This window comes from Ambystoma mexicanum, chromosome 8 (genome assembly GCF_040938575.1).
Source record: "Ambystoma mexicanum isolate Mex_15411 chromosome 8, UKY_AmexF1_1, whole genome shotgun sequence".
Taxonomy (NCBI): domain Eukaryota; kingdom Metazoa; phylum Chordata; class Amphibia; order Caudata; family Ambystomatidae; genus Ambystoma; species Ambystoma mexicanum.
The window spans coordinates 1388426309-1388452995 of record NC_090929.1 but is presented as its reverse complement, the minus strand read 5'-3'; the positions used below and the strand labels follow the sequence as shown (position 1 = coordinate 1388452995).

At 44.2% G+C, this 26687-nt stretch overlaps 1 protein-coding gene across 2 annotated transcripts in view; it reads right to left on the bottom strand.

Annotated features, from left to right (window-relative positions):
• DNMBP (dynamin binding protein) overlaps positions 1-26687 on the bottom strand; it is a 938987-nt gene that overhangs the window by 882812 nt on the left and 29488 nt on the right. The gene's annotated exons all lie outside the window — the stretch shown is intronic.

The window sequence follows — 26687 nt, the reverse complement described above, 5'->3', positions numbered from 1 at the left end:
AAAAGGAGGCCTTAGCCATTGTATGGGCAGTGAACAAATTCAGAAGTTTTGTCTGGGGGACACAATTTGAGAAAAACACGTATCACAAACCACTTGTGGAACTATTCATGAACAAAGAACTGGACAAGGTGTCGACAAGGATATGGAGATGGGTGCATAGGATGCAAGAGTTCAATGTAGTGGTTAAGTATATTCCAGGAGTAAGGAATTATGCTGCAGACTGGTTATCCAGGCTTACGAATGTTCAAGAGGAAAGTGGAAATGGAGATGAAGAGAATCAACACAAAATGATATGTATGTTGCTGGACACAACTATTGCTAAGGAAGAATGGATGGAAGGCATGAATAACGACATAAAATTACAGTTTATGATGGAAAATATCAACAATAAACATGTTCCTGTCAATAAGATCAAGGAGGCAGATGTGCAAGGTTTATGGAGTGTCAGGGATGAGTTCAGCGTACAAGATGGATATTTACTTAGAGGAGATAGATTAATTCCGCCTGAAGATGTCAGGAAGAAAATAATTGATCTGGGACATGGAGGCCACCAAGGCATTTCCAAAACCAAGTCCAGGATAAGGAACACATTCTGGTGGCCGGGGTGTGATGCAGAAATTGAGAAGATCATAAGAAACTGTATCCTTTGTAATAAGTCTGATAAGAGTTGTGTGGGTAATGAGTATCCGATGGTTATGACCGATGTGCCGGGTAGACCATGGATGAAAGTAGGGATTGATATAATGGGTCTGATATGGAGTGAAGGAAGTCAAATGTTTTGTGTGGTAATGATTGATATTTTAACAAAGTGGGCAGAAGTGAAAATTATGTTGAATATCACAACTAAAAATATTATCAATTTCATGGAAGAGGTATGTGTTCGAGAAGGATATCCTGGAGTTATCCTATCAGATAATAGTCCCCAATTTGTCTCGAGAGAGATGGAAGATTACCTGAAAGAAAAATCGATCAAGCATATGACTAGTGCGGTGTATCACCCACAGACTAATGGTGTAGTAGAAAGATACAAAAGGATTCTCAAAGATGCCATTAGATGGGGATGGGCCAATGGAATGAGTTGTAAAGAAGCAGTCAGGAATGTCATTATAGCACATAGGTTCACTCCGCACAGTTCTACAGGTATATCACCATTCAAATTGAGCAGAGGTAGAAAAGCAACTACCAAATTATGTCCTGGATGGATGGGTGAAGTGATAAATATGGGAGTAGTACCCAATAATGCTGTAGATATGATTAGACAGAGTCAAAGTAGGAATAAAGCACGGCATGACAGGAAAAGATTTAGGTGTAGTGAGCCATTGGAAGTAGGTTGTTTTGTGAAGGTGAAGCTTCCGGAAGCTTTGAGAGTCAAAGGCATTAGGTGGTCTGATCCTATCCAAGTTATTGAAGTGTTTAAACATGCGGTAAGAACAAGTGATGGAAGAGTATGGAATAATGGTAGAATCATGGAAGTGAATAATAAAGCTAGTGGTGAGAGTATGGACAGAATTGATGTTGGTGAATGTTAAGAGAACCAGAAAGTTTTCCTTACCAGTAAATTCCATATATGTACCAACTATGATGAAAACGTCAGTATCAAGGTTTGGGAGAAAGTATCAAAGACCGAAGTACTTAACACACTATGGAGAGTAAAGACTTGTCTAGAAAGAAGAGGGATGTGTAGCATGGTACATCTGCTGCTACACTGGTGTGGAATCTACAGGGATTCTAGAAGGAGAATGGAGAGGGGAGAAGACACTAAGAAGACGGTTGGAGATACTGAAGCACCTCCCTTCAGAGACTCCTTTTACATCCCCTTTTTATACATATTGATTATACCTTAACATATTAATAAATCCCAAGATATATATTATATATATAATTCCTGTTTCATTATTAATGCTTCAAATCATATGCAACATAACCACTGAGGCAAAATATTTTACGGTGATGGACTTGAAAAATGCTTTTTTCTCAATCCCATTGTACCATGACTCGCAAGATCCGACGTCGTTTACTTTCAGACAAATGCATCTGAAGAGCACGAGATTGCCACAGGGGTATTGTGAGTCTCCATCCATTTTCAACAGAGTCCTGCAAATGGACCTAAGCAATATTGCAGTAGACGGTATTGTTTTACAGTATGTGGATGACATTCTGATCTGCAGTAACACTGAAGAGCAATGCAGGCGCGATTCTGTCCAGCTACTGACTATATTGGCTGAGAAATGATATAAAGTTGACAAGGAAAAGTTACAATACTGTCAACAAGAGGTGCTGTACATAGGCCAGTTAATCTCACACGAGGGAAAAAAGGTAGCCCCAGAAAGCGCTGAAGCTATCATGAACACGGCTAAGCCGCTCACGATAAAACAAATGCAGAGCTTCCTAGGCCTGTGCAATTATCTCAGAGCATGGGTCTTCGATTACAGCTCTTATACCAAGCCCTTGCTTCAGGCCCTAAAGAAGGCCCAGGCGACAAAGGAAAAGATTGAATGGACTGAGGCAATGGAGATGGGGTTTGCAGAACTCAAGGGGGCGATTTGTAAGGCCCCAGTTCTTGGGATTCCTAATTATGCAGAGGAATTCTACCTGTTTCACATACAGATGGCAATGTTATGACAGCAGTACTTGTTCAGCGAACCTCGCTGGGGTATAAGCCCTTAGCGTATTACAGTGGGAGTCTGGACCCGGTTATGAGAGGCCGCTTCCCATGCAAACAAAATTTAGCTGCCGCCGCGTTCACCATAGAGAAGACGTCATCCATTGTAATGGGATGCTCCATGACGTTATACATCGAGCACTCATTATTGACCATTCTAGAGAAACCAAAGGGCACACTGACATCTCAGAGCGCGTCTGCCTATGAGGTGATTATCTCTAACCCATCGATCATAGTAGTTTGATGTAAAACAGTAAACCCCGCTACGTTCATAGCTGAGCCAGTCACAGAGGGAGAACCTATACACGACTGTGAAAACTATGAGGAATTCTATGATGAAATCCCCAGGGTAAAGGAAAATGCCCTGGCAGGTGGCGAGATTGTGTTCATTGACGGTTCATGAAGAATCGACCAAGAGGATGGACAAAGATACAGAGGCGTGGCAAAACACCTAGTGAATGGAGAGTTTCAAGTACTTGTCAGTGCACGAATACCATCTCACTATTCAGCACAAGCTGCAGAACTATTGGCGTTGATACTCGCCATTCAGAATCATGCAGACCAGGAAGTAACGGTGTACAGTGACTCTGCCTATGTGACGTCAACCGTGCATGCAGGCTTAGCACGCTGGAAAAGGAAGGGCTACCTCCGAGCAGACGGCAGGCCAGTGCAACATGCAGCCTTATTGGACAGGCTGATAAAGGCACTATAGCTCCCAGTGAGCATAACGGTCGTGAAATGCGCCACTCACACCAAAGGGATGGATTTCCTGTCACGTGGAAACCATGAAGCAGACACGGAAGCCAAGCGTATGGCATCTAAGAGTGAAACAATCATGGACGTGGAGGTGGCACGCACCCATGAGCGTATGATGGTAGCACAAGCCACACCAGAGGCCTATAGCAATATGGGGCAGACTCAACTAATGGAGCTCCAAGGGGAGGCACCTCAGGAAGAGAAGAATCTATGGAAGCGTCAAGGGTGTTCTTTAAACCCCTCTGATGGGTTGTGGAGGCAAGACAGCACTGGTAAACCAGTAATGCCTGTCGCCCTACTAAAGATAGCATCGGAGCAATTACATTACCCGTTTCATATGTCAAAAGAAATCTCGCTGCAACGCTCGCAGAAGACTGATTTACACCGAATTTAGCGGAGCATGTTGCATTCTTTATGGTGAACTGCATAATCTGCCAGCAATTCACCGCTGGGCATACATTAAAAGTAGTGAGAGGAATCATCCCCCGGCCAAATAGGCCTTTTCAGCACTTACATATCGACTATGTCGACATGATTCAAGTGTGCAACGGGTACAGGTACATCATGGGTGGTGTGTCCATTCTCTAGACGGATAAAAGCAGGTCCCTGTACACACCCCGACTCAACCTGTGCTGCTAAGTTCCTGGTAAGGGAAGTGTTCCCTAGATGGGGCGTGTGCGAGGTAATGAGGTCTGATAACGGGGCTCACTTTGTCAATGCAATATTTGAGCAGATCAGCTTGTTGCTTGGTATAAAGCACAAGTTCTCGTCGGCGTATCATCCTGTGGGTAATGGTATATGTGAGAGGCTCAACGGCTCGTTAAAAGGAGAGGATAGCCAAGTTGAAACTCACTCTAAAAAATGGATGGCTGCACGGTCTACCACTGGCATTGTATGCACTTCGGAACCAGCCAGGCTCCAACCATCATCTTACGCCGCACGAGATAGTCACGAGCAGGAGAATGAGGACCCCCTCTTACCCTCCCGTGATAGAGCTAGATGTGATGCCCAGCCAACTAGAGAGGTCTCGGGGACCGAAATGCTGGAGTATTTGAACTGCATGACATCGAGCCTCTCTGTCATTTCAGGCCAACTGCTGCGACGGTGAAAAGGGTGAAGCACAGCACAAAACACAACAGGAGGTGCTGAAACAGACACAGTTCAAGGTCTATGTGCGCCCCTCGTCTTCCCTGGTGATGCAGTATTGATAAGGAACCATACGAGGAAAAGGTGGGACGAGCCAAGATTCAATGGCCCTTTCATCGTGGAGGACTGCACTCCTTCAGCCATCAAGCGGCAGGGCAGGAGGGCATGGCTCTTCCTAAATGACATTAAACTATATATCTGGCAGAGCCCTCCAGTTGCACCTCACCGCGAAGAAACCACAGACAACGGGGAAGAACCTCAGCACGTGCAGACGAGATCCATGACGAGGAAGAAGGACGCATAAGCAGCAAAGACCAGAAAAGGAACTCCTGCGCAAGTTGTGGCTTAAAAACAGGGACATTTTCCGCAGGGCATAAGGGGGAATAAGGACATAATACGGACACTCTGTGCATTATAGTTGCAGGGTGAAGAACAACGAAAAGGGGACGAGGGTTTAAAATGGACACTCTGTACATCACAGTTGCAGGGAAAAGAAGAGAATTGTGCATCCAAGCCACAACACACTGATCACACAAACTTTTGAATCAAGCCATCCTTGAGCATTGCTGAAAAACAAAGACTCTGATAGACTGAGCGAAAGACTTTTCAAAACAGTGTCCTGAAGCAGCCAATATCGAGACGTTGTTTCACAGACTACATGGTATCTCAAGGAAGAAATCTCACATGGGATGTATTGACCTACCTTCAGCTAGTGGTAATTTTATACCCGTCACTCGTAGGAAGAGTCTCCAGTGTCACAGACTTTATACAAGATCCTGCTAATAAGAAGGTAATCTGGCAACTACTGACTGTCATCGCAGAAGCCCTCGCTAAGTTGTTCGAATACAGTAATAAGGACACAAATGCTTCCACCACAAGTGATCATCGATGAACTGACATACACGCTTTTCTTTCGCATTATAGAGGAGTGCCCAGGACTCATCGGGAGAACCACGGATCCACTAACGTACATCAGAGATCCAAGAAACAAGGAATATCTGAACCAACTGTGGATCAAGCTAAACTACGTGGTCGTAATCCACGCAGCAGGAAAGTGCAGAGACTGTTCACGTTAAAAGAAAGGCCTGTGATCCAGAAACCAGCCAAGCAGGACAAATGTCCCCGTCACCCGAGGACAGACGGCTGGCACATAATGTCCTGTTTCGTCTAATCACTGACTATCCAGAAATGGTAGGAAGGCCTGCAGAGGTTGACGTCATCACCTTCTTCAGAGACCCAGCTAATGTTGCACACATGGGAACACTCCTCCATAGCATCATGCTCCAGGTGGAGCTGCCCAACGCTCAAAGAGAGTACCTAAGGAGATTCCAGTGAAACCATCCGCCGAGGGACAGATCCAGGAGACAGAGAAACAGTAGAGCAGAGAAGAGAACTTCATCTTTTTGTTTCATCCTTATTTTTCATTTTCATGTTCATTGTTATTCTTATTTTGATTTGATTTTGAGTGTTACCATTTTTCCAATTTTTTTCATTATTTCTATTTTTAAATATTTCCGTATTCAAACAGGTTCCAGCATGTACTTAGGACTGAAGCAGATTCGGGGAATGTATGGAGAATCAACCTATTTTGAATATGCTCAATGAATGTGACTCACCAAAAGGGGCTAGTCTAATCTTTTTCCATAGTCTAGCAAGGGAACTGCATCCCGTAACCAGAGACAATCGTCACCCTCGAGAAGGGGGACACTTACGAAGCAAAAGGCACTTTATGTTACAAATTTTCTGAAAGACAATAATGGAGTAAATGAAAAGAATAGAACTTTGTAGAACTTTAACAATTGATATGATTGAAATGGGGGCCCAGAACAGTAGCTTGGTCCTACCGCCAACGGAGGGGTGCCCCTGCTTCCCTGGAAGGAAATGCTGCCAGCTTTCATATAGACCGATAATGTGTATTTGCATAGTAATTATCATTGCTTTTCTGTCACTAACAATCAGAACTGCATTCTTTATTGGTGCACAAAGCGCTCCAATTTCAGTGCACCCACCAGATGATGTACGTACGAATCCTACGAAAGCACCCAGACCCTATATAGTCATTCCGGTTCCAAGACAACCTGATGGTAAAGTAAACAAACTAAAATTGAATGTAATTAGCAGTGAATCATACACACTTGAGGAAACGAATGAAGTGAAAAGCTGGAGACACGGTTAGCGCGGAATGAATGAATATGTAGCACTGACCACTACACGCACACACACACTGAATGCACACGAACAAGGGCAAGTGTCAATGGCTACAGAACCTCGAACGATGGCAACAGAAAGTAAGAGACTTCCTACCGAACAACCAGTTCCAGAAAATAGTGGAAGTAACCAAGAGGAAGCAAGCGAAAGGCCAACTAAAGAAGATATAACCAAAGCACTCAAGAAGACAGAGACAGCTACACAAGAATTCACTGCAAAGACACAAATGCTGATAGACCATTTGTTCCCGTCTATAGCAAGAGCGAAGAAACTGCATGAGGAACTGAAAAATAGAACCACAGACACTGTAACGACAAGCACCAGGCTCACAACGCGGCCATACAAAGGGCAGACGGTACACAGGTGGTGGTTAAAGGAGCTCTACGAGAGAATACAAGAGGAGAAGAAGAGAAACACAAAACCTCCCACCACAGCGATACAGGTAAAGAAGCCTGCCCCTCCGACAAGCATGATTGGGAGACCCCCAGCATGGAAAAGCAGCACAGACGCATTTAAAGATATAGTTATAGCAAACTACAGAAAGACATTAAGAATAAAGAGAAGCCCACACGAAGATAACAATGAACTGAATGACTACCTGGATAGCACAGCACATCTGGGAAACAACATCTGGTACCAACACATGAAGGAGGTCGGAAGAAGGAAAGCTGAAGGTGAATGCTTCGTCTGTGCACTTCTTCCATACAGCATGGGAACATCCAAGGTCTTTGTGGCCATAGAAATCGATGTCCCTACAGCACACTGTATGTCACACGTAGCAATGTGCAACACCAGAGGACAATTTATGGGGAGAGATGCCTCATTGATATGGGCAACTGCAAAGGAATATCCCAATGAAGACGGCTACGTCCAGGACATTAAAACAAGAAACAGGGCGCATACCAGGAATCACGTGATCAGGTACGAGAAGCCAGAAACCAAAGGATCAGGAACGAGATGGGAAATAAACCCGAGACTGAATGTCCAAGGAAAGACTGCAGAAGAGGCTCAAATATGAAGAACAGAGGCCAGATGCAGATTTGGGGAACAGTGGTTTCCCCAAATGGATGGGAAGAAGGAATAGTGATCTACCGAGCTTGGATGGTCCTTGGAGCCTGCCAAGAAGCAATAGAGAATTCACAGAGGTTATGCAAACCTCTATGGCCGAAGCTGGTAAAACTGCTGACATGGGTCGAAGACGGAGGAGGACCCTTGCAAATAGTACCACTGGAAAACCCAAAACTGTGCTTCAGAAACAGTGGCACAAGGAAAATGGGAGAGAATCAAAACTGCGGACAAATCTTTGAAGCCCCCGGAATGACGCAAGGGACCGCAGTTATAATGGACCATTACCGAGCGTGTGGATCCAAGGAATATATAAGACTACCGGAAAACTGTGGCGGCATATGCAGACTAGTGAACGTCCACATTCCTGCACTTATGATCCCAAAAAGTGACTTGAGTATTGACAGTTTCCCGAAAGCAGATGCTCATCTAAGGAAGAGGAGATCTGTGGAACTGGTATCCCGGATGAAGAGAGAGAATTACTTTTCTGCCAAATCAGAAGAAGCATTCCATGCAATCCCATATGAACACAGGCTGTTTAGCCTCACCTCAACAGTATTCACAACACTACTGTTGCCACACATCCAAATCGGAGTGAATGCTAAATGGTTGCAGATAACCAGATGGGAGTTATTGCAGACCATCAACACCACCATAAAAGGATTTAACGCGATCAAAGAAGAACTGAGAGCAATCCGATTGATGACCCTCCAGAACAGATATGTACTTGACATGATCACAGTAATGGGTGGATGTTTTTGCGCAAAAATCGGAGAATCATGTTGCACATTTATACCTTCGCATGACGAGGAAAATGTAACATTAACAGGAGCCATAGGTATGCTGACAAACTTAAAAAACCAGATGATTGACGAAACCGACGAAGTGGATGATGACAGCTGGTTTGGAGCACTGTTCTCATGGGTCCCGCAATGGATGGCAGATATATTCAAGGTTCTGGGAGCCTTACTAGTAATGATACTGGTAGGATTCTGTGTTATCAGGCTAATCATCAAACAGTGCCAGAAAACCGCGAAGGAAGCCATTGGGATGAAAATCATGGTCTATGTCGAGCCAGGTTGGAAGCCCAGAGACCTGACTGATGAAGAAATAAGCGACTTTTTGAGAGCCAGTGAATTTGCGCCAGAAGGAAGTTTACGTATCCCAGGAAATGAAGAAAGTATGAAGGAAAATGGATCTATTGCAGCCCAAATGGACAATGCCAGCTAATGACCTGGAACAAAGATGAACATGTAAAAACAGCAGGAGGTTTGAAAGGTGTGATAAAGATATGGACTCCAAAGATACGCACGTTCACACGATCTTGTACAAGCCCTGAAGACGACGAACAAGATACAGAAGAACCAAGGAAAATGAATCCAACAGAGGAAGCAGAAGTGGTTGATGAACCGACCAGAGGGGGGAGTGTAGAGGAAGTCCCAGACATGGCCTGCACCCCTGCCCCCCATTTTGAGGTAACAGGAATATACTCGCCAAAATACGTAACGTACGAGGAGCAATTGAACCAACAGAGAGCTACACTGGGCCTATGCCCGATGCTCATCAGAAGAGCAATACCGGCTGAAATGCCTATAACTAGACAGCCATGGGCTGCACGGTACCCTCTCAGACAACCATACCAGCAGCTGACACGAAATGAAGACAACCTACAGACTGTCCCCGAAGAGACCCACAGAGCCTTAATGGAAGGTGAATGGTGACGACATAAGAGCCCAGACATGACATACAGATGAACATAAACGGCGAACGAAAGATGACACACAAGGGCGAAATACAAAGAATAAAGATGTAATGGACGTGTAAGAAGAAACAATGCTGATACATAAAGAGACGTAAGGAAACGTAGCTGCGAAACGAGATGGAAGTCTTCAACCAGCTAACGCTTGTGAATAGGCTTGAAACGCAAGAAGCTAAGCAGACGGAGCTGCTTGCAATGCTTAGTAGAAGAATAGAGCGGCATACGCCAACTATATATTTACCTCAATAAAAGCACACTATACAAGTGCGGCTCCATTTTGTAAAAGCAGAATTAAGCCCAGGCTGCAGTGGGCTAGCAAGGCCAAGATTCATACTCCAGCCAAAGCCAAAGGGAAGAGCTGAATCGAAACTCTGTAAGAAGCAGCTCAACGCCTGGGAATTCGAGGTCAATCTAAGGAAGGGAGGAGAGCTGCAGCCTCAGAGAATAGAAACTTCAGAGCATATCAGCCAGCCAGTGAAGGTCGAGATAAAGAGGCCCCAGGCAAGTGGCGATGCTAAGGAAGAATCAAATACACGAATAACAGGAAATTGAAGCAGATTCACGGTGAACAGACACGTGACCAGTCAATGGCAAAGAGGTACCAACGTCTGATGTCACCCAGAACCCAGGATGCCATAACTTTTCCTGATAAGAAACTACAGTTTCGAGGCCATCCTTAGCCAACTAATTGACACATAGCCCTAAAGGTACTGATTGATGGAAGGGAGGCAGGGTGAATCTTGGGGCACTCCGATCTGGGTGTCCATTCTGCATGCTGCTAATTAAGGTGGAGATTTATGCCTAGGTGTGTAACTCATCCAATCACAATGGACCAAATAATCTAGGGTCCTATAGCTTGTAGAACCAATAAGACGTTGTAGTTGTAGTGACGTCTATCACAAGTGATGTAGTGGGATGGGCGTAGACGCCACCGATAAGAGTTATCCAATCCGCATTCTCCGTTACCATATACAGATATAGCACCTATACTTAAGTTACCTTTCCGACCAATAGAATTGCATGACAAACTTATGAGTTTTACACGTCAAATGATGACAAATTTTTCCCATAAAAGTTGCTGTCTGAATGAAGAATTTGGAAGTTGAAGAGAGACAGGCGATCGCGACTCTGTTGATTACCATTTGTTTCCCTGTTTTTTGTACTTGTCATTAAACGGACTTCCCTTTGCCAAACTATTGAGTTGTCCTTATTGAATTGTGTTGGAGTAAGTGAATCCTGCACGCCAACCTCCTCTTGGTGCAGCTATCTTGTCTTACAGGTACTAGAGGGTGAGCTCTGACCTATGGGCCCGTCAAAGGACGCATGAGCCCGTCAGAGGACGCTCCGCCCTCCTGTACAGAACTCCAACCAGTAATGCAGTGCTATAACCCCACTTGAGCTGACATTAATCAGCTCATGAGGGTAATTAGGCCTCCAGTGGTTGGGCAGAGACTTTCTTAGCAGGCCCGATGTCCAGCAACAGTCCCTGGAATAGGGACCGAACTGAAACAGGATCTTGACAATCATCCCTAAAAGACAGATTGCAACAAAATAAACAACTGCAAACAAAATAAGGGCGAATCCCCAGCAGACTATTTAGACTGTTTGTAGGTAGTAGTCATACAGCATTCAGGTATCATAAAATCCAAAGACAGGGCCCAGGATGCAGTAGATAAGGGCTTCATCCCAGACCCCAAGCCCAACTGAAGATTATTTGCTGTGACAAAATAAACTATAACCAGACATTGTGTAGAAAAAGGTCATAAGGTTTCCCAACTAAGATTCCAAATCTTAGATAGTGTCGACACCAAAGGACATAATGTGAATTCCTAGAAAAAAAGAGCCCAACGGGAGGCCTTTTGGATAGAGAGATTAGATGCCTTCTCTCCGGGAGGCATGTATGAAGAATGGGACCTCAGTTGTTTTCTTTAATTGCTTCCTTAAATTTTAATTTACCATATAATCCAGTTTTAAGATTTCTGGTAACGCAGTTTGTTTGTAGCTAATAAGACTCCGAGTCTTGTCGCGAGTAATTTGAACATCCAACATTATCATCATTGTGTGAATAGGATTCTCAATAAGTGTACTTGACGGGGAACATGTCCGATTGCTGAGTAATACCACAGATCTAGGATTATAAATGGATATATTTAATCTGTATTACCTCGAAAGCACTATAACCAAACATCTATTTATTACTGTGCAGTTTAGTTTTCCAAATTACACCACTACATTCCCCATAACACACTATGTTTTTGGATAGATTGCCCAAATGTCTTTCTTCTATTGTTACAATCTGAGCATGGACAATCATCCCCTCAAATAGCAGACGGTAGGTTTACTTATAACTTTACATTAAGGGTTCATACAATTGGTGTCTTTCAATATTCTGCAATCACACATTTCTAGGTGGAAATCGACGAGTTTGAATAATAGCACAGCAGAACACACGCATTTTCAAGAACATCCTTCCCATTCCAAAATGGCCGTCCCAAACACAAGTCTCGGTCCCTATGGCAACCAGGAGTTTACTTTTACAGTAACGCACAACACGCAGCATTTGACTTCTTGCTGTGGCATCTGCGGGTTGCTGCAGGTATGAGAACTTTGCATCTAGATCCTTGCACACTACTCGCACAGAAATTTCAACATATGATGGATGCAACCGTAGAAACTTGTGTCTATATACATGCAGGAGCCGTATGTGACTAACGTCACACGCAGACAGCCACAAGATAGAATTCTGACATTTAACAACGTCTACATTTTTGGGTAAAATGAATTCCTTGTCTTTACTATACACATGACCAGATTAAAGGTAAGCCTTACAAAGATGTTTTATCATGCAGAGACGAGTAGGAATATTGACAGCGTAGCTGAGCTTATTATCTCCGCGGACGACAGAGAAGTTTGCATAGAATCCAAGCAACGTTCACAAAGTGAGTAGGTCAATTGAGACATTTCCAATATATGAATGCGTACGCATTGAGAGAAGGCTGTATAGGCTACTTTCAGTATGTTCAGCATCCAATGGTATTTTTCTCAATTTTTCTCTACTTTTCTGTTTGGTGAAAACTATTTGATCATTCCACAATACGTGTGTATGAATACATTTTTATCATCCATTTATGTGACTTGGGGTAAATGCATAACGTATGATATTATCATGATGTGTCTGTTCTATTTGCGTTGCCGATATGGCAATATGAACTTATTTAAACTGCAATTTCTGAAATACTGTGAATATTTCAACACATGGTGTCCTAATTGTGTATATTCTTATCTTTTTGCTTTGTGCTTATCATTATAAAGACTTATAGCCTCATGTTAATGATCTAACAGGCCCTGATGAAGGACGGTGGTGTCAGAAATGCATTGGCCCTTGTTAATGCATCTGCATTATTGAAGAGAATGATTACTTACGGATGAATTTAATTGAAGGATAAATTATACATTTTTGAGTGAAGAAATACCAATTTGTGTAATTTCTTAAGCAAAGAGAAGCCATTCATTGGCTATTGGGAGTGCAGTTCACACCGCTGGCTTAATAGCCAAGGCCCTTTTCACATTATTTTGGAGTGCTTTTCACAGAGGCACCTTTTCTACTGGGTTTGTACCCCACGCAGAGAGACTTATTTACCAATGGATATATTACCTTATTGTAATAATTTCTGTGCACACTTACCAGACAAAATAAACTATAGTCATAATTATTGACAGGTGAGAATCATTGTGTAGCGGGTCAGGAACAAAAGAAAGAACACTGAGTAAAATGAGGTCCTACAGCTACAGAGCCTCCAAGGACAAGGTTCCCTAACAGGTATAGGGGCTTTCTGAAGAGAATATAGCGGGAGAGGTTGGAGGAAGGGTAGAGTGGCACCATTAGATTGTAAGCCGATCAGACACTGGAAAAACAAGCGTCCATATGGGCCACAGTGCAATAATCTGCCTCCCCCTTCAGTACAAGGTTAATTTCTCAATACAAATGCACCAGAATTCACACAGAATAGAGAAAGAAGAAGCACAATACTGAGACAGCCTCAGAGAAGACCTCACCATGAACCCCTTGATACCCAGAGCTCAGGATGGCCCTTACGACCAATGAGAAGTCACTAGACAGAAGATTATGTTTTGTCAATACAGGAGCTAGTAGATCAGACAACGTTTCAGAATTCTTTCCTGACCGGGGTGCAACATTTCCACTCACTACAAGTCATTAGCTAGTAATATTTTAATCTTGTGTAGGAGGAAATGGTGTGCAGTGTGAATGTATAGAATTGTGACTGGTTTATGGCTGGCTAGTAGCTTGCAACTTGAATTACTACCCACCCTCCACCCCCCATTGTACTCTAGATGGAGTCTTTTTAGATGTCTCCAGTCAAAATGCAGAAGCAGTTTTACCTACTCTACATGTGCTGCAAGAAAAACCTGAGCAGGAGATATCCATTGGTCCCCAGATCCAAAAGAACGAATAAGAAATATCCAGGAACACTATGGTCCATGCATGACAATGAAGTAGGTTGCATTAGAAGCGTTGAACCCATTCTTATTAAAATAGACCACTATACAAATTACTACAGAATCCCCAATATCCCTAGCATTCCAGAGTGGGGGAGGATATAGCACTGGTGATAGAATCCCTGTTGAAAAAAGGAATTATAGTACCCACCACCAGCCCATGTAATACCTCTATACTTGGTGAAAAAGCCAGGTAGAGATACTTACAGATTTGTGCAAGACCTAAGAAGTAAATGCTTTAGTAATCCCAGCCATTCCCATGGTACCGAACACAGCAACAATAATCTCTAGCATTCTGCCAACAGCTACATACTTCACATTAGCAAGGCATAAAACAAGCAGTGGTGCACAACAATTTGCTATGCATGTCTGTAGTTTATTAATTAAATTGGCACTCATGCAGCAAAGCTGGCTATTTAAGTCACCCTGTTCGGTGAAGGCACAGCTTGCCCTGCATTCCTCTCTTGCCTTCAGGGCTCTCTCCAACCTCTTATCTGTTTGCTGCAAGTTCAAAGGGGCTAATGGAGAGGGAGTGCAGCAGTAATCCTCTTTTCCACTCTTAATTTCCAAAAGCCTGTATGGGAGGGCTAAGCAAGATTTTTTTTCCGTTTTCAAATAATCGCAAACCAGAAGTAATCGGATAATGCTTTTATTAAGCTTACTATATCCCATCTGGCAAAGACCAGTACATGTTAACTTTATTTTTTATTATAATATTGTCATGCAATTCCAGTTCTTAAAATCTAAGTTGTTACATAGTGCATAATTACAGTATTGCTACTGTAAAACACTGCATTATCTTGATTTTTCAGTAAAGTTTAGGTTAGTGAATCTAAATCTCATAGTGTCAACTAGATTTAATTTTGTTGGGGAAGATGCATCATATTGACGAGTGACCGCTTTAGAAAATGCACATGATCAGAAGCCAAAAGCGTTTGATGGCAAACCCAGCACTGTAACCTGCTGGTTGCATTCATCTGTGCAACTGGTGCTCAACCCAAGACCTGATCCCATCCTCCTGGACATTCTATTTTATATTGTTGCTTTATATTAGCTATCCTGAAAGTGAGATGGCCGCAAACTACAATATTCCACCTAATTTGCCCAGTGCTGTGCCTGCTACGCCATCCACTCTACTTCGCCTCTTACTTTCTTTCATCTTGTACAATGAATACACACAGCTAACTAGAAGTTTACGCAAAGTAGTGATCAATAGTTCAATAGTTCCATCCAGTCTGTACATCAACTGCACTACCATAAACTGTAGCTAGCCGTCAGAGCTCGCTTATGATTGAATAATGATTGAATAATATATTAGCACACGTGAAATAAAACTGGCCAAACTGTTTTCAGAGCCTTTTCTATCATATCTATTTGTGTCCATTCACGCAGCGGACCTTTTACATTTTATAGACACTCATCCAAGGCTTGTAAAGTCTTTTTACCCACTATATCAGTCAAATACATTTTATGAAGGGTGAATACCATTTGCAGGGGTTTGAAACTTTTATTTAACATGTACTTTGCAGTAAATAGCCAACACATGTTTCACTGTGCATGGCTGGCCTTTGGGTGGCAGCAGTGAGCCAAACATAAAGTGGGTTTGTGGTGACATGCATCATTTTACAGAAAGCACGTTTAAATGTGTTGTAATCAGTTGCTGTGGGTCGAGTGCATTTTTCTTAGGTTAAGTAGGTAAACTAAGTTATTCGACCTGCAGGTCTAGTAGAATTTTAAAGAATTTGCCAGGCCTGACTCCCCTCATTTATATCTTACTTCAGTGGTTCACAAAACTGCTGTGTTGTTGCTAGTTTTATGTTTGGAGTACAAATATCTTCTGGTGACATTAAACATACTTGTACGACATTGCTAATCCAATGGGGTTGTTTGCTAGTCAAGAACCTTTTCATTAGCAAACTCGGCTAATCAATTTTGCCTTGCAGTCAGTGCTCCAGATAAGATTTTGGAATGGGAGTATTTTACTCCCTATTTTTTTAAGTTAGGATTTTTTTTACAGAGTAAAAAATATAAGTCCAATTCCCAATGGGAGTATTGTAAAAGCAAGTAAAAATGGTTTAACTGGAAAATGGAAATGTTTTTGTAAGAATAATGCCTTTGCACACCTAGTTATTCATACACATTATAAGGTAACTGTTCACTTCTTACAATTATCCAGTAATAATAGTAGTTTCTGCCTGTGGTATACATCCATGAAGCTGTGTGGGTGAAAGCAGGGGCACAAGTTGTATGTGACTGTTTCTTATTTTTTGTTAGAAGTATTTTTACTCTCTATTTTACATTTTTGGGGAGTATTTTCCTATTATTAGGGAGTAAAAGGGGCAGATACCCCCCCCCCCTTATGTGTAGGGCTGCTTGCAGTAGTGTTCTTATGTTTAGCCTTCTTTTGAATTCCAATACACCAGGATAGCCAGTATGTCTTTGCATTTTCATATAGTGGAATTCCCTATACATGGCCTAGGCTTTCACAAGGGTACACAGAACTCTTAAACTCTTTTCACAAGAGCCTAAGAAAGACCTAGATGACATTAATTTCCCCAGACAGTCAGTTCTACTTCAATATGTAGATAGTCTGTTATTAGCCGTCCCCTGGCATATGAAGCTTGCAAACAAGACACACACTGGTCATTGACTGCATTAGCTAATAAAGGACAGAAGGTAGCTAATCAGGAATTGCATCTGTGCATGGAAAGGGTCCATTACTTAGGGCATGATATAGGGCACCGGTTTGTAGCTAAATCCTAGAAAAATCCCAAGCCGCACACTATTACACAAACTAGAGGATTTTTTTTGCAATGCTAGGTTACGGTCATAAATAGGTTTTAGGCCATGCTGAAATAGCAAAACCACTGCAACACTACACCAGACTAACACCCCAGAACCGATTCAATTGACGCCAGAGGCCTAAGAAGCATGTAATAGAGTTAAGAGAGTTTTGGCAAGTGCACCAGTTTGGGGTTTGCCCGATTAAAACATAAAACATATATAATCACACTTTATTGCCATGAGAGAAATTGATTTGCATTAGCAGTGCTCACTCACAAAGAAACATGGGTGGTATCGGAGCGAATAGCTTATTACAGTAGAGCTCTGAATCCAGAGGCTGCTGAAATGCCTCCATCTCTATTGTCAGGGGCAGCATTAGTAGTACATCTTTCCAACTATATAGGATTAGGTTAACCCCTAGAGTAGCCATTCCCTAGTCAATAGTTTTCTGTTGTTGAAAATCATATAATTGAAAACCTTCAATGTCACTCTGACCATATGCCCTGTATTTAATCCAGCATCTCTATAGCTACTACCCACAATTGGGGAAACGCATCACTGGACACCACAAAACTGTCTAGCCATAACGGATGAATTCGTAACGGCAAGGAGCTTTCTGACACCAATAAACAATGCACAATTAGCACACTTCATGGATGAGAAAGGTAGCTGGTCGCAGGGTATGCAGTATGCACAATAGTGGTTGTTGTAGAAAGTGTGAAGTTAAACAATGTGACATTACCCCAAATAGCAGAATTGGTAGCACTGAGGTATACATTCAAAATATCAGAACAACATACTACAAACATGTACACAGACTACAGGATAACAGGAGTCAGGGTAAAACCACTTATCCGTGCGCTTAGGCCACTGGTTGTGTGTGGTGTGGTGTGCTGCAGACTAGTATGTTGAGGTTCTACCCTTAGCCTCAATTGTTATGTACACGTGATTGGTTGTACTAGTCAATCGCGCTTGCCACTGTAATTAACATAATATGCTAGTATAATCAACAGATAATCACATTTTTGGATTTATTGAATGTTGCTTCTCAAACTACCATTATATTATACTGTGGGTTAGTGACTTAAACTGGTGTGTTAGAAGGAAGACCTTGGGCCTCATCACGCGTTTGGCGGTAAACTTTAAAGGTGGCGGTAACGCTATTACCCCCACATTTATGGGTCCGTCAAATCACAGGCTTGGCAGATTTCCCCCCAGCTCTGAGCTGGGGCAAATCTGCAGCGATTTTGCAGCGAATAGGACATACCCGAATTGGCCCAATGGGAAATGGGGACTTACCATTCCGCCAAATTCGTGATCCGGCGCTAATAGCGCAATGGGGTTTGGCGGTAGGGCCAATAGCCCCGGCGGTGTTAGCGCCCAACTCGTGATGAGGCCCTTGTGTCGAAACACGCGTTGGCTGAGAGCAGTTTGAGAGGTTTGGGTCTACTTGGTCGAAAATATTTGACCTTTTCACATTTTACCGAATTTCTTTTACTCTTTTTTTTTGGGTCGGAAATGCGGGGGGGGGGGGGGGGCGGGAGACCCCTGCAACCTCCACCCCTATTCCCTTACCCCACCCTATATATATATAATAAATTAACTTTGACCAAATTTCGACCAAAAAAAGATCAATACATTTGGTAAAAAGTAAAAGGTCAAATGTTTTTCGATCAAGTATGCTAACACCGTTTGAGAAGCAACATTCAATAAATACAACAATTTGATTGTTCATTTAATGTAGAGATTATACTTGGACATTATGTTAATTACTGTGGCAAGCGTGACTGACTAGTTCAACCAATCACGTGTATACACAGGCTATAAACATGCCTTTGGCGTAGCACATGATTACCGTCAGTTGTGGAAGCAGAGGGGCTTCCTGGCATAATGCGGATCATCCAATAAAACGAATGACACGTAATAAAAAGCATGAATGCAACCTGCACAGTTTGCACCACACCAACCCCTGAATGGCAAAGTCTCACGCAGCAATGCCTTACTAGCCTCTGCTGCTAAGCAGGGGGTATAGCCAGCTAAACTCGTGTACATGAAAACTACATTATTGCTGATCTTCGCCTCGCTTATAAATGGTACCAACAAATGGGAGGTGGTCATTTATAAATTGAATACACTTCTCACACTCCACAAGCATGTTGTTAAATCGGTGTAAAGCGATGCCATCATCACATAGCGCTGGCAAATATATGCCCCCTTCACAAGATGGTGCCTACCTGAACCGTTAATTTGTGCCGCTAGTCGGGGACGTTTGGGCCTCTCTAGTGCTCTCTTCTTCATAATAGTACTTTACTTAATTTTATTCTGTGCACTTGCCCAGACTAATATAATCATGCTGTGTCTATCCATGCAGCTACACAATGATTTCTGCGTACCTGCTTTGCTGATTCAATATAAGTCGACTCCATAAGGTAACCTCAACACACGTATTCTATCTCTCAAGTACATGCATGTTGTGCTTTATCCGACTAAACACAGATTATGCCGTTCTTAATTGGTATGTTCCTCTGTTGCAGGATCTCTCTTTGAATCTCCAGCTATCCCGCTACGCCAATGGACATTCCATGGCCTCTCATGTGTGGCCTCTCATGTGTGGCCTACATTGCTCCATTCGCTGAACGGTGAGCCAACTGTTTCTTTCAGGGCACCTAGTCCCATGAGACCTACCCAGCTATTCTTTAAGGTAACGCTCCCTGTGATTTGTCTTGGCACGGTACTTTAACCATTTGCTGGGTCCTGTGGAAGCTGAAATAATTATACCTTGCCAAAACGTCCACTGAAGTTGACCTTTTTGAAACTATCCAAGGAACCACATCATGGTTGTCTTCAAAATATTTTGATGCATTTATTTATGTATTTATTGGGTATGCATAATGTCCTTATACGGCAAATTGTGTTTCAAGGCGCCACAAGACAAAGGGGGTGGGGAGGAGGGGCTGGAGCAGGGATGAAGAATAACAAAAAACGGTCCTACTAGGTCTTGTGCCATTTGGATCATGCAAGTGCAGTAACAAGAAGTGCAGGGGAGTGGAGAGGGAGGGGGGGTGCCGGTCAGAGCGGAATGCATTAATGCTAAGATGGGAAGGGAAGAGTGGAGAACATGTAAGTGCTGGGGGTGGGAGGAGAGGGGGCGGGGGAAGAGGGCCAATGGGCAAGGCGAGTGCTATGGGGAGGCCAGGTGGACAAGTGACAGGGGAAAGCAGGGAATGAGGGTCCACATGCTAAGTGAGAGGACATGGCTTCATCTGGCTCAGTAGGGGTGTAGGCCCCGCCAGGCTAGTACAGGGGGAGGGAGCCTGGTCGAGCAAGTGCAGATTTGAGCGGGAAGAACTGCGGTAGACTGAGCAATGAGGGCCTGGTGCCCTGTATGACTCAGAAGGAACCAGGCAGCCAGCCAAAATGCAGCAGATGGGGACATTAGCAGGGGAGGGGGGGAGATTGAAGGAAGAAGAGAAAAGGAGGGTCTTGTGAAGCTTCTGGAACTCAAGGAGACCCATCTCAAGCCTGAGAAGGGCAGGGAGGCCATTCCACAGGGAGGCTCCTGGGGAAGGGAGAGGTCTACCCCCTCAACCCCCCGCCCACAGTCTTTGCTTGGAAAAGCGTCTGATCTGCAGAGAGTTGGAGCTAGAAGCCCAAAGGGCTCTAGCAGGGAGGTATTTAGGGAGAAAGAGTTGGAGTTAGCGGGGTCCCAGGCCTCAGAAAGTCTTGTGGATGAAGCAGAGGGTCTTGAACTCGATCCCCGCAACAACCAGGAGCTAAGTGGAGACATTTTAGGGCTGGAGAGATTCAGTCCCTGGGCTAGAGGCAAGGATAAGTCTTGCAGTCCTTTTCTGGATTAGTTGAAGGGGGCGAAGGGAGGATTTAGGCAGATTGAGGAAGAGGCTGTTGCAGTAGTCGAGCCTAGCGAGGACCAGATCTCTGGAGACAATGAGTTTCTGGGGGAAGGTGAGGAAAGGGAGAAAGCCTCAGAGGAGGTGCAGCTGAAAGTGGGCCTTCTTGGCAAGGTTTGTGATGTGAGGAGAGACGGAGAGAGAGGAGTCGAAAATGACACCAAGGTTTTTTGCCTCACAGGAGGGTGAGGCGAGGGGGCCCATGGAGGGCGTCCATAGAGTAGGAGGGAAGGAGGGAGCAGGGGTCCCAATCAGAAGGATCTCAGTCTTAATGGCATTAAGGCAGAGATTGTTAGCAGCACACTAGCAGTCAGACAGTCAGGAATGAGAGAGGAAGAAGAGGGAAGCTTGGAGGAGAACTGTGTGCCATCTGCATAACAGTGGAAGTGAGGAGAGAAGGCAGAGATCGAATGGGCTAGAGGGGCAAAGTAGATGTTGAAAAGCCACGGCAAAAGAGGATAGAGCCCTGAGGGATGCCGCAGGTGGAGAGTGTGATGGGGGAGATATAAGGGCCCAATTGAACCTTGGAAGATCGATCGGAGAGGAAGGAGGTCAACCAGTCCAGTGCCAGGTCCCTGATGCCAGGGGTACCATGGAGCAGATTTATAAGGGTGGCATGATTGACTGTATCAAAGGCAGAGGAGAGGTCAAGATGGATGAGAACGGAAGAGGAGCTGGAATCGAGATTTGAGAGCAGGTCTTCACGGGTGTTCAGGAGTGCAGTTTCCGTGCCTCTGGCTGCTCTGAAGCCAGACTGGTGGTCGTGAAGATAACCAACAGATTCAGTGTGATGGATCAGCTGGGAGATGACCAGCTTCTCCAAGAGTTTGTCCACGAAGGGGGTAATGGAGATAGGGCAGTATTTAGCCGGGCAGGTGGGTAGGCAGGAGCATTTTTGAGCAGAGTGTGCACAAGGGAGAGCTTGAGGGGTAGCGGCAAGGAGCCAGTGGCAAAGGAGGCAAAGGAATGATTGCAGAAATCAGCCGAGTCTAGAGCAAGGTATGCCATGCTGTCCTTCATAGTTCTGAAGAGGAGAGTGAGGGCAGTATTTGCTGAGTTTTGGTTAAATGTGAGAGGCCAGTGCAGAGGCTCTGGGATGGCAGAGGAGCGGTGGAGGATGCACAAGGATTGGCGAGTTCCTTGCAGGTGTTGAACAGTTCAGCCATGTTGTTAGTGGCCCCAGAGATGCATGCTTGGATATAGGATTTCTTCTTCGAGCAGATGGAGAGTCTGTATTGCCTTTGGAGCAGGCGGCAGGCCAGTCTGTCAGGGGATGTGCTGAAGGCCTGCCACTTCCACTCAGCAACTCTGCACTCGCGTTTCAGAGAATTTAGGTAGGAATCATACCAGGAGTTGCGTTTGGAGGCAGGCTTCATGCAGACCCTCATGACAGGGGCAAGGATGTCCAGGAGTGTTGGAGATGGAGAGGTGAAGGTTAGTAAGGGTTATCTGATGGAAATCCTTGGTTATAGCGCAAGAATCTGGGCAGTTGATGGCAATGCCGCATGATGGAGCATTTGATGGCAATACCTTGCAATAGGGGGCAGTCTCTTGTGATGGGTAAACCTGTGGCATTGATTTGGCATGAACATTAAAACCTACCAAAAATTGATTAACTCATTCCGATTGTGTTTCACCTCTTACTTTCATTAAGGAATAATGACTGATGCCCTTAGAATATAGAGGATACCACCCAGGCTTTACATTTGTACTGGAATGACCTCTAATTAACAGAAGTGCACCTCGTACTAAAATTAACATTTCAAATGTACTGTATCCAAGGAGCTGTCTTCTGTATTTACTTCTGTGCTAGTCTTGATTGATTATGTTCATAATGCACTATTCAACTATTGGATTGTCTACACCATGTTCTAGTTTGAGGAAACCACAATTTTCTGCCCTTACATTTTGGCATTAAATGCACACTAGAAATAATGTATACTGCTTAGCCTATTACTGTTTATACTCCTTGATTTTCAGACACAGGTGGTAGCACCAGATATAGAAAAAGACTCTTGGTGTAGAGGAGGCTGCCTCATGCATGAGGGCTCCTAGTGGTGTGAAGAGCATGGACAACTTGTCTGTAGATTTGTTTTGTCCTACCTAGCTCATATACATCATGGACTCACTCATGTAGGAAAAGGGTGTGGGGGTTATGATCTCGATCCTCAACCGGGATTGGTCTGGTCTAGACTTGTCTGTTATGTCCCAATCATATTGTGAACAATGCATCAATTTTTAGCAGCATAATGTCAGAAAGGAAGGGTGTACTGCACCAGGATCACAGCCATTCTCCATGTGGACTTTGTCCATCTGCCAACGTGTAATAACTTTCAGTACATTTGCGTTGTGATAGATACCGTTTTAGACTACATTGAGGCATTTTGATGTAGAAAAGCAGACACTTATAGAGAAAGTACTCATTAGGGATTTTATACCTTGGTGTGGGGTACCCATAATATAAACAGTGACAGAAACACCCAGTTTACCGCCTAGCTTCTAAAAGAAATCTGAAGAGCTTTGAACATTCAACATAAGGTCCAATGCCCATCCCATCCACAGTCACCTGTGGATCAAGGAGAAACAGAATGGCACTTTAACGAACAAGTTATTGAAGCTATGTGTAGAGATCGTCTTGAAATGGCCAGAGGCTTTGCCGCTGGTGCTGTTTAGTATTCGTATTATGACCAATAGAAGATTGTGATTGCTCGCTCCCCCATGGGGTGCTATTTTGACACCGATAACGAGAAAGTGGTCTGTTTGAGTTGGACAGTGGTGACCCAGCGAGTCTTTTGGCAGTGTCTTTCAATCTTGGGAGGAGCCACAGGCAGCAGTTTCCACATAATCTGCATCACGGAGCATGGCGTGGAAGTGGTAGGTGAAAGTGGTCTGTAGGTATTGGACAGTAGAGACCCAGCAAGGCTTTTGGCAGTGTCTTTGCATCGTGGGAGAAGCCACAGGCAGCAGTTTTAAACATAATCCGTGGCACAGCACGGAGCGCAGCGCGGAAGTGGTACGCGAAAGTGGTCTGGTTGTGGTCCGTTTGGGGGCCGGTGGGGTGCCAGACCACCTTCTTCTCCCACCCTTCGTCCCCTGCAGCACAAGATCCCCCACCGAAGTAAGAACAAGGAGGCTCTCAACCTCCATCGTGAACATGGTGAGACATGTGGAGATTTTGTCTTCTGGGCTACATATCAAATATAACACTGTGCGACTTGCGAAGCCTTTTCCGTGGTATAAACTGTTGAAAACTGTTGAAAAATGCCAGTGAAAGCCCAAGGGTTCTCCAAATCCTCCCTCACACATAACTCTAAGGGTCATGGCTTTAGATCTGGGAAAGCCCCCTGTGCCCACCCCGAACACCGCCAAAAAGGGGAACGCCTCGTTGGGTGCAAATATGTTGGGGAATGACGATCAATTAGACCCTGCATCAGCGACTTAAGGAGGGGCGAGGGGTACAATCAATGCTTACTTTCCCTCCAAGCCTGGGGGGCCGAAAGAGCACCCAACCTGTCCATCGTGGAGGATGCAGACCCCAACCAGGAGAGTCAGAGCTTTTCACTTCAGCAGTGAGTTCTTGTCAATTTCATGAAGTTGTGCTATGCCCTACATGGACGCTTAGAAAACATACTCGTCAAGGATGCAGGTCCTTCAAATACACCTGCAGTGAAAAGGGAAGTTAACAACACCGGGTGTTATGATCCTATGCGCACGGGTGGCCACAACGAGGCTACGGATGTTTTTCATGCTGAACCCCTCCAGGAGAAACTATGTGGAAGCCCCAAAATGATCTATGAAACAAATACAGACTTTGCTCCATCCCCTGCTAGTAACAAGTCTAGTCCGCAAGCTACTTTGGTAGACCACCCCAAGAGTGGCTTCAGCCTTGGGGTCCTACAATATGTGGTCAAAATCCTGCGAAAACTTTGTGGGGCAATTCATGAAGACTTTAAAAAACAAGGGGCTATGATGACTCTACTCTTAGATCTGATCTGCTCAAACAAGCAGCTACCCAGTAACCCCACAACAGGCAATTACCATAGTGCCTCCTACACCTATTAGTCGGCCCATTGGTCAGCAGGAAAGGTGGCCATGCCTGTTGTAATTGAAGATGATGACGAAATCTCTCGGAATTTTTAGTCACCAAGTGCACCACCAGGTGAAGAAGAAGAGGTTTGGGCACTCGACCCTAAAGTTCTTACCATTGGGCCAGCGACAGTCACGAAGGATAGCCAAAACCTAAATAGGTCGACTCTTATGGCTCTACTTTGTAAAGTCCCCTCTTTGAGACTTTTGAATTCTGGGGACTTTGATTTCATTTAATCCCCTCACCTCTACAGCGGGCAAGGCCACCAGGATCCATTGTTGCCTGCCTGAAACAGCCTCTATGATCCGTCAGCACCAGGCATCTCCAGTACTTGGGCTTTGAGCTGGATAAAAAGCAGCACATAGACATTGCATTGGTGTGCTCCCCTCAGTGTAAGGGTCCACAACCTGCTGCGAAAGCCACCACTGTAAATGTAGCACCTGACTCGGGAGTCAAGTTTGATGACATCAAGGGCTGGGAAAGGTTGCAGAGAGTCCTCCCCAAATCATGGAACACTCAAGGTCTTCTACATTGGATGCGCAAGTGGGAGAGCGGGGGGGAGGGGTTGGATCACGGAATGCCCCATTTGAATTTGATATCTATTTGATGTGAGAGACCTGGCTAACATTTGATGTCAATATTCACGATTTGTTGTATTTCAATCCAAGGCTGTTAAAGGAAAGTGGGACGTCCGTTTGAGGGGGGGGGCGATGGGGTCCTGATTGGGTCAGAAACTAATTAAATCCTACACTAGTTGGACCCAATGAGACCGGGGTAAATTTGTTGGCGTTCAAGATTTGTAGGAAAGTGGGGAATGGCCTGGAATGTATGTTAATTATACATATCTATGCCCCACCAGGTGAGGATGCCGATAAGGGAGTGTTTGATAATTTAGTTCTTATCGTGGATGACTGGGGAGATATGGCAGTCTTTAACCCGCTAATACTGTGTTGAGATTGGAATGCGAGATGTGTGGATAAATATGAAGGGCCAGTTTTCAAGAAGGTGTCCAAATCAAGTTCTATGCCATATGTTCTACATAATATATGTTCTACATATTGTTTCGCTGGTTTGTCTCATGATTGTTAACTTGCTTCTTCCATTATTGTACCTTGTTGTTATATTGTAAAGAGCTTTGAATTAAAGCGCTATATAAACCTAATAAACAAACAAACATAAAACATTGAACGCCAGGGGGCGGCAGTGGCTCAGTTACTTGAACTGGAATTTATTTTTGCTCAATGGCTGGACGAAAGGGGTTTGTCCAGGCTGTACAACATGGTCTGCAGGGTGGAAAAGGCGACATTGGACTATTTTGCAGGTAACAATTGCCCTTTGGAATTGGTTAGTACTCTCAGATTTGTTCCTAATACATACAGTGACCATGCTATGTTGATGCGCGACCTAAAAGGTAAATGTTACAGAAACTAACACCCCTCAAGTGTGGCAATGTTGAACCAAATCATGCAGGTAACCACCTTTGCGGGACCCAGGTCAAAATTGGGAAACTGTGTGCAAGGGTTTTTACACAGGGCTATTTTGATTGGAAGGTCTCAAGGGCAAAAAGGCCAATGAAATCGAGGCATGGCTCTCTATCGTTGTACATGAAGAGGGGGGTTGTAACAGAGCACCTACGGTGGTGAGTAACATCAAGTCGACTCAAGTCTTTGATATAAAGATTTGTGAGCGTAAGCACATTTTGCATATGGACATTCGCCGCCTTAGGTTGCGATTAATCCTGTGTGGGCAACTAGGCGATTGTGTACTTGAAACTGCACAAATTAAAAAGAAATA